At 43.3% G+C, this 9,301-nt stretch overlaps 1 long non-coding RNA gene across 1 annotated transcript; it reads right to left on the minus strand.

Annotated features, from left to right (window-relative positions):
• Positions 1-6,940: 6,940 nt before the first annotated feature.
• On the minus strand, positions 6,941-8,923 carry LOC143441375 (uncharacterized). The gene is made up of 2 exons (XR_013108711.1): positions 8,442-8,923; positions 6,941-7,985 (listed from the first exon to the last, which is right to left on the minus strand). It is a non-coding gene; the product is annotated as an uncharacterized LOC143441375 (long non-coding RNA).
• Between the last annotated feature and the right edge of the window lie 378 nt (positions 8,924-9,301).

Raw genomic sequence — 9,301 nt, forward strand, 5'->3', positions numbered from 1 at the left:
AGGACATGAGCTTCCCCGGCCTTGCAGGCCATGGTGGGAGGTTTGGACTCAATGATGCTTGCAATGGAAAGACTTTAAATGGGTGAGACCTAAAAGCTCCTGGTAACATCTTAGGTCACGGTTATAAGGAGGATACTAAGACTTTACCACACAATGGGTAAAGGTTCCTTGGTGGATTAACAATGTACATTAGGTTTACAGGATGCAAAAATGATAACACAAGTGCTAGGTGGGTAGCTCAGTGGTGTAGCCATTGCCTGGCATGCATGATGACATGAGCTAAATCCTGAGCACTGTGAATAATCTGATCACGAGAGGGGGTTAAATTGTATTAGCTAGAATGGTCTTGATAATGCCTTAATAACAACAAAAATAAATTTTCAGTGATTTAACAGTGACCAAAGATGATTCCTGCCATGCTAAGGTACTTGGGACTTATCTGTGGACTAGGATATCATGTGCATCACATTAGTCTAAAGTAGTCAAGAACATAAAGCAAGCAAGGGGCAAAACTATAGCATATTAGGAAAGTCCAATAATATTTCAAGGCAGTTTGCATAAAGCCCATTGTGAGAGTCAAAGCACACAATGTAGCAATGTGTGCATTCAATCTACTATAACAGGGTCCAAAAATCAATGGATATTTCTGATGCAGTCTTTCTCCTTTTTGCAACTTTCTATGTACTTCCCTTTCCCATCTCTCACCTCACTTCCATATGGATTTCTGTGGTGCTGGATCTAATTTTGGTATTAATGAAGTTTGAAGTTCAAAAATGTACAATGGCTTTGCCATATGGTCATTTTATGTTGGGGTTATCTTATACCCATCACCACTCCTGAGCAGTTGGGATGGTGAGCCTGGGCTGCTGATGTTTCTGTAGATTACAGCATGGCCTTCAAGTTTGCTGGGATCTTTTTTACTCATAGGGTAGAAGAAAAAGAACATGGAATTCCCATTTGTGAAGCTTCCATGGGCTATGTCTGTTAGTGAAACCCTCACTTTCGTTTACATTCCATTGGCCAGAAGCTAATCAGAGACACAACCTCCTGCAAGACAAGCTGGGGGTTGATCTCTGAAACCAGAAGAAGGAGGGTGAAAAGAGAAAGGCAGGTGGGAGGGGCAAGTGGACAGAAAGCTGAAAGAAGATAGTGGAAGATTATGAATGAACTTTTCCTTAAATAAAGCTTAAATAAAGCTTAATGGAAGAGAACACCAAAGAACAGTGGAAACTAAAAGCTCATAGTATGGAAAGGTTCAATAACTACACAGGTAGAGAGAAATGTATAATGAGTCCCAGAGTGTCACTTGTCAGCTTCAACAATGATGAACATTTCGCCTATTTTAGCAGTGAGTGTCTTTTGATTCCTTCTTCACAGATGGATTATTTTGAAATGCTTCACAAAAATCACATCTTTTAATCTGTACATATTTCAGAATGTGTCTCTATGAGATACAGGCTACTTAAAATAACATACTCACAATCTCATCATTACATCATTGGTCATTTTTATTTCTTACTCATTAAAAAATTTCATTCTTTGATAATTTGTACATATATAATAAATTTTGTTTACTCTTATTATTGTTTTACTTTTTCATCAAGGTTTTATATAAGTAATATAAAAATAGATAGGCCACTATGTAAAAGGGCTACTACCTATGAAGTGCTTCTGAGGATGTCCTGCTGATCATTTTCTCTTAGATGAGACCTCACTGTGTCACCTATGCCTAAAGAAGACTAGTCCCCTTTGCCTATGGGTCAGTAAGTTTAATTAATCTTTCCTTGTCACTGGTGAGAGCAAGAGAACCAGGAGAAATTGAAGAAAAAGTCAACATAAGAATAAAATCAGCTTTTGTGGTTATTATACCCAAGCCAGGCCTTCTTGGGAGCAGCTTCCATTCTGTATCCAGCCCTAGGAGGCTATGCCCTTTCTCTGCCTATCCTTGTTTATGAATAGAAAGTTTACTTTATTCAGCTCTGGTGTTGTGAAATAGGAACACCCAGGACAGGGAAGGGAAGGTCCTATACCTCTTCAGAAGAACGAGCCAGAAAGAGCCTTGCTTCATCCCAGGAAGAAACCACCATTACACCTGTGCTGAGTACCAATGGTGCACATGTGGGAGGCAGGGAAAAGACGGGGTGCTCTCATTCTCCCAGAAATTGCTCCTCTATCACAAACCCAATTCCTTATCTCTTTCTGAGTTACTTTTCTTGTTACTATGATGACACAGGTGAAAAAAGCATCTTCAGGAAGAAAGTGTTCACTCTGACCTGTGGTTTGTATATACAGCTCATTGCAGCTGGGAAGGTGTGTCACCAAGAACAGTTATAAATGCAGCAGCGGGAGCACGGAGCAGCGGTCACTTCACATCTGTATTCAGGAAGCAGAGCAAATGTTAGTGCTCAGCAGAGTATCACGTTCTTATTCTGTCAGGGGATCTTGCCCATGAGACGGTGGTACCCACAGTTAGAGTTAAGTCTTTCTCCCTCAACTTACCGAATCTATAAATCCTCTCAAAGTATAACCAAACATTTGCTTCTTCTTTCTACTAAAGAAGGTAGTTCTGGATCCTGCCAATATGATAATCAGAATAATCCATTGTATCCCCTTCTGTCCCCCCACCCCCATCTTCACCACCATCCCTTAGCTTCTCACTTCCGCTGCAGACCTATCTCTGGACTGGGATTTCCTCCCATGAGATACAGACTGCGTGTGCCTGTTTTGGAGGGCTTGAAACGCGCCCTTTCTTCTGCACCTTGGTTCTTGCTGCACAGTCTGCTACCTCCTCAGCCGGGGTTTGCCCCTTTCTCTTCCCCCACCCACAGAGTGTCAGCTCCCAGTGGCCTCATCTAGGCCCCAGATGTGTCTCTACTCTCACTACATGCAACCTGCTCTGGTGCAGGCTCAGGACAGTCCCTTCACACCACTCCCTTGGGAAAAATAAGCAAGCTTCTCTTGGCCCTTGCTGATCAGAAAGAAATAATGACAGGGTTAAGACTAAATGCTGGTAATGACTTGCATTCTGGGACAGGTTACATTGTGAGTGGTTTCACAGGGCCCCAAGCAACATGGAACATGGAGTTCATTATTGATGTTATCAGCAAGACACCCAGAGATGAGCTCTCTCAGGATATCTCAATTAATTCTGTGCTAGAAGATTGGCTAATGCCACTTAAAGAATCAGAGGATCAGAAAGGTTAAGTGGATTGCCCATACTCAAATAGACAGAAATCTGTAGAATGTGGTCTCATCTGAAAGCCTCAGTCATGACACTGTAATGCTAGCCCCTATGGATGGAGGACAGGAGAAGATAAAGTAGCTGTGACACCTTTTCTGTTATCTGAGAAATTCTCTCCTTCTCATACCTCCAAATTTGTCTCTCTTCCTGTTCTTTACTCATTTGTACTTCACTTCCTCTAGAGAACTGTTCGTGGTGTGTGTCTGTGCCTCTTCTTCATCCTGTCCCATGCATGTCTCTGCCTGTACCTCGGGGATGCTGATGACGACCTGGTCAAGCTTCAAAAACTCTTGTGGAAACTCTGGGACCTAAGTGATCCAGAGTCAGGGTCAAGATTTCCCTTTCTGGCCGGGCAGTGGTGGTGTACGCTTTTAATCCCAGCACTTGGGAGGCAGAGGCAGGCGGATTTCTGAGTTCAAGGCCAGCCTGGTCTACAGAGTGAGTTCCAGGACAGCCAGGGCAACACAGAGAAACCCTGTCTCAAAAAAAAAAAAAAAAAAAAAAAAAAAAAAAAAAAAAAAAAAAATTTCCCTTTCTGTGATGCTATGGGAACCTGTACTCAAAGCTACACTGTCTGATTCAAGTTGGAAAGTGAGCTGGTCCAAGAGAGGAAAGTAGAGGAGAGATGAGGAGGTGACTAGAGTTCAGACTTCTTGAAAATCAGGCTAACATCTGCAGGTCTGGTGAGGCTGAGCTGTGTCCAAACCATAACAAGCCTCCCTCATATACACAGTTACCCTTCTGCCACTACTGAGCTAACTAGTATATACACAGGCATGCATGTGAACACACGTGCATGTGCACACACACACACACACACACACACACATAAACATACATGCACATATATGTATACAAATACACACAAATATGAACAAACCTACAGATGTGCACATATACACACTACATGCACACACAAACATTTACACACACACACACACACACACTGGCTTCTGTTCACAGTGCCTCCAGCATGCCTCCAATTCTCTTCTGAACAACTTAATGCCTCTGCAATGATAAATACCTTTGGTAGGATGAACCACCTTTGTCTGAGGTTCCCTTACTAGTAAAGGTTAATGCTTTACTTTTGTGAACCTCTTTCCAATTTTCAATGACGTGTGGAAAGATGTTTTTACCTGGTAGTTACAAAGTATACATATTGTTTCCTTTACTGTTTCTTTTCATTTAGAGTCTTTGTTTGCTTGTTTTGGAATCTTGTTGTTTATTTGCTTTTGTTTTTCCACGACAAGTCTGTCCTAGCTAGAGTTTCTATTGCTGTGACAAAACATCACCACTAAAAGCAAGTTGGGGAGGAAAGAGTTTATTTGGCTTACACCTTCATATCACAGCCCACCATCAAAGGAGGTCAGACCACGAAATCCACACAGGACCTCAGAGGCAGGAACTGAAGCAGAAACTGAGGGAGTGCTGCTTACTGGCTTGCACCTCATGGCTTGCCCAGCTCGATTTCTTATACAACTCATGACCACAAGCCCAGGGTCCCTTATCTCAGATGACCCTGCACTGTGACAAATCTAAACAAAAACAAGAAAAGCAGGACAAGGCATCCCACTATTTCTTAAGCTAGCCTGGGATAATCCTCCTGCCTCAGCCTCCTGAGATTACAGACATGAGTCATCACTCAGCTTATTTCTATTATTCATTGCTTAGTTTTCAGTGAAAATTTTAGAATTATCATTTTTATTTGTATCTAACCCATGGACCAAATATGGCATAATTCATTTAAATATATCCCAGATGGCACACACTGACATTGTTTTCATGAGCTACATTGGTCTGGAAACTTTAATGGAAATACTTATGCATGTAGCTTTGAGCCTCATTTAGGGTATCTTCTCAGACAGCTGATAAGGATAGGAATGGTTATAAATACTTAGCCAATAAAGTCAGTACTAAGAGCCAAGTTCCCAAAGGTAGGTGTGGAGTCGCAGGCTTGTAATCTCAGCTCTGGGGAGGCAGATACTGACAATACCCTGGGGCTTTCTGGCCAGACCGACTAGTCTAAGCATAAAAACTCCAGGTTCCATGTCGACTTGTGTTTCAAAGAACAAGATAGATGGCTTCCCAAGGAGTTACACCTAAGAATGACCTCTAAACACACTGGTACTTGTGCAACACACACACACACACACACACACACACACACACACACACACACACGTATCAAGGGCCAACAACTGGTTTAAAATCCCAGAATTATCTTTTCCTATCTCTGTGTCTTTGAACAAAATTTTAATTTCTCAAAGCCTCATTTACTTTACATATAGAACAAAACTGATATAACACTCAATTCATAAAATTATAGTGATGACCATGTATCCAAAAATCATTTTTAAAATTTCTTGTCAATTTATAATTTCATTCATCATTTAATGACATTATTTATCACTTATATACAAAAACGTTAAAATTTTCAATCTCTAATAATACTACAAGATATAAGGACAGACTTATGGGATAACTATTGACACTTGAATGATATTGTGCCCAGGTTCTTTCTCTCTTTCTGTTCTGTCATCTGCTGCTGGCTGCATTCTAAGGCTGGTTCCCACGTGGTCCTAAGATGCTGCCATTCTAGGTATTCCATTGGAACCATATGTGCTAGGAAAATAGAGGTCATACCAACTGGGTATTGCTTTTTTGATGAGGAAGTATTTTCTAAGACACTTCTTATTCTGCATAAGTAACTGTCACCTTAATCTCTCAGTAGGGGGTAGATCCACCATTGCTGTCTCAGACACTCTAACAAAACCAAGACTTTGAAGTAGAGGAAAGGGAAGTGGATGTTGGATGGGCAAGATGCCACTTCTGTTGGACACCACCAAGCATATTTTTAGGGTTCATGATCTGGAAGATGTCCTTTTATCTCTGTTTTCTTATCTCTGAACCTCAATTTTCTCATCTGCCTTCTGCACCCTGTAAGGATGCTTCCGTGACCAATTGAAATAATGAGTATAAACTGTGTGGTGCAGACCGTACACCTGACGGATATGATGGACCACATTCGAGCTTGCTTCATCCGTCCAAAGAGAGTGCATTTTAGACTTGAAGCAGAAATCCTTGCATGGAAACTGGAGGCCTCTCCATATTGAAGGAGTTCCCTTTTGACATCTAGATTTTTTAAAAGAAAGAAAAAAGTAAAACAGGGTGCTGGGAGGCAGCTCAGTTACTAAAGGGCTTACTGCACTAAGGGCCTGAGTTTGGACAACCTAACAGCCACATAAAAGTTAGGTGCTGGCAGTATGTATCTGTAATCTGAGAACTGGAGGGTCAGAGAAAGGCTGGTCAACCAGCTTAGTCAAAGGGGTCTAGGATCACCGAGAGACCTTGTCTTCAACAGAATAAGGTGAAGAATAATCGAGGGAGACATTGAGCATCAATCTTTGCCCTTCACACACACACAGACACACACAGACACACACAGACACACAGACACACACACACACACACAAAAGAGAGAGGGAGAGAGAGAGAGAGAGAGAGAGAGAGAGAGAGAGAGAGAGAGAGAGAGAGAGAAACAGGGACAGACAGACAGAGACAGATTTTTTTTTTTAAAAAGTGAATCACATTCAGCCAATAAACATGTAAAGATGTTCCACATTAGGGAAGTGCAAACCGAAACCACAGTAAGATACCACCGTTCTCACAGTTGGTATGGTAATGGAGATCAGGAACACAGTAGGTTTTTATTTTTATCAATTTATTTGTTCCTTACAACAACACTGTTCTCAACTTGGGAATAGAATCAGAAAAGGAAGCCATTTGCACTCATACAACTGGCTGTTAGAGAAAATAGAATAAACTTCATGCCATTTGGCCAGCGCCTCATTGACCAGATTTCAAAATAATTAAATGATTATTTTAATTGCCAAAATGATTAAGCATATACTATGCAATAGTATTTTACCGACTAGCACTTCAACCTTTAAAAGTTACTCTAGGAAAGATTTAGCATTCTTTTTGTTGAAGGTGCGGTATGAGACACGGGTACGGTAAAACACTTGCCGGGAGTCATACAGCTGGTAAACGGCAGAGATGAGGCTCACGCTATAGTGGGCGTGGTCCAAAAACATTCATTCTTTCCAAGAGGCCATAATTAATGCATGCCAAGCCCACAGGATCTGTGTCATTTGTCTCATCCCTGATATTAAATTTCTGTTTTGGGGACCAGGTCAACATTTTGCAGGCATTGTCGAGAACGGTCGTTAAGCACATAGATGCCTGGGAACTGACAGAATGGCAAAGCTGCTGGGATTATTTATGTGTAAGAGGACAGAGCTGCTACAGTGGGAGATTCTCCATTCCTGAGTAAATGAGAAGCAGAGATTCAAGGAGAGCGAGCTCAGGGTTGGACAGCCCAGAGTCCTTGTAGTAGTCCTGCTGCTCCTTGGGTAGAGAATTTTGGACAAGTAGCTTCGCCTACTTGAGCTTCAGTTCCCTTATCTGTGACACAAGACTGATGCCACAGGATCTGGTTCATTGTCTAGTGTGGCTTGAGTGCTGGTGGCCTGGTAGCCTGGTGGTTTTATTGTACTCGTTGTTGCTGTTATTATTGCTGTTTCCACAGGAGAAAGTAAGAGGCTAGCCACCCAGCTCTGGGACAGACATCTGTTGCTCATGCTTCTGGAATTCCTCCCTCCGTGAAGCCTCCAGCAGCTTCTGCCTTAGCCTGCAAGTTTCACCATGGGCTGTTCAAAGCACCTTGACCACAGCCTGTTGCTGTCTAAAGCAAAGGAGAAAGGAAAAAGGGAGGCAGCGAAGGAAGTTTTCCTCAGGCCTTTCCCAGAGCCTGAACCAACCCGCCCAAACCCCACCCTTACCCCACCACCACCCCTACCTCCAGGCCCTAGTTTCCTAGGCACCTAGTTTCCTAGTCATGTGCTCTGCATCTGAGGCTGAAACCAGCAGCTGTTGGCCACTGGTTCCGACTATTAATACCATGACTGAGAAGCAGAAGGTCAGTGAGCTCAGGGCTGGTACTGAAACAGCCACCTCCCTCTCTGCCTTAGGGAAGCAGGAAGCTGGAGACAGCTTAGCCATCTGCAGAGCCCAGGGAACCACAGCTTGCACAGGGTGCTGACTGCCAAGGTGGTGGTCAAATTTCCACATCAAGATAAACCCATCATTCACCTGACCCCAGCTGGAATCAGAGACTCCCCTCAGCCGTCAGGGTTCTTACCTGCTCCTAGAATCTGCCTGTGATTCTGCAGGTGCTTAGTCATGAAACATGGAGCTGGCAAAGTCGGTAATCAAACATTCTGTTTCACGGGTGAAGAAACTGAGGCCTGGAGGGATGGGGTGACTAGTTAAGGATAGTACATGAGTCAGGAAGGGCTGGGCAGGAACATCTTATTGTAGACACTGAGCCTGGGGCTATTGCATTTGGCCAAACCAGAGCCCATCCAAAATTCTCACTAGTGTGCTACTACTTAATGATCCACCTGAAGCTTGAGAGCCTAGTAACCAGCAGAGATTCTCCAGGGCTGTACTCCCTTGAGAGAGATGTGAAAGAGAAGCAAACACCCCAGGCAGAAGTCATCATGCAGCCCCACTTGGATAAGGAATATGCCCATGCATAGAACAAAGAGACTGGAAGGAACAGCGGTTGCTACTAGAAGTCAGGATTATGAGAAGTCTTCCACTCGCCCTTTCTTACATGTATTTTCCACTTTGAGATCGCTTGATTAGAAACAATTTTAAAAGGATACATAATAAGGAGGCAAGTGCCCGGGTCCATTGTCACCCTCTCAGCCATTAAGACGGGCTTGGCTTGCTGCAGCTTGCATGACCCAGTGCCCGTTGCAGGACGTGGGAGTGTTTTCCTTTCCAGTGCAGTGTGAACAAGCTCAGACCTGAGAGCAGGAAGCCAGATTGATTCTGCCAAAGCCTGGGAGCTGTGGTTCCAGTTCTGGGCACTCCTGGATCTTATAGTGTCCTCTAGGGCAGGAGAAGGCTGCATCCCAGGCCCTGGTACCAACACCTGCTCAGATGACGGTGTGTGAGTTGGAAGCAAGAGGCAAGGCTGAGGTCTCAGATGCA

The sequence above is a fragment of the Arvicanthis niloticus genome, chromosome 2, assembly GCF_011762505.2.
Source record: "Arvicanthis niloticus isolate mArvNil1 chromosome 2, mArvNil1.pat.X, whole genome shotgun sequence".
NCBI lineage: Eukaryota > Metazoa > Chordata > Mammalia > Rodentia > Muridae > Arvicanthis > Arvicanthis niloticus.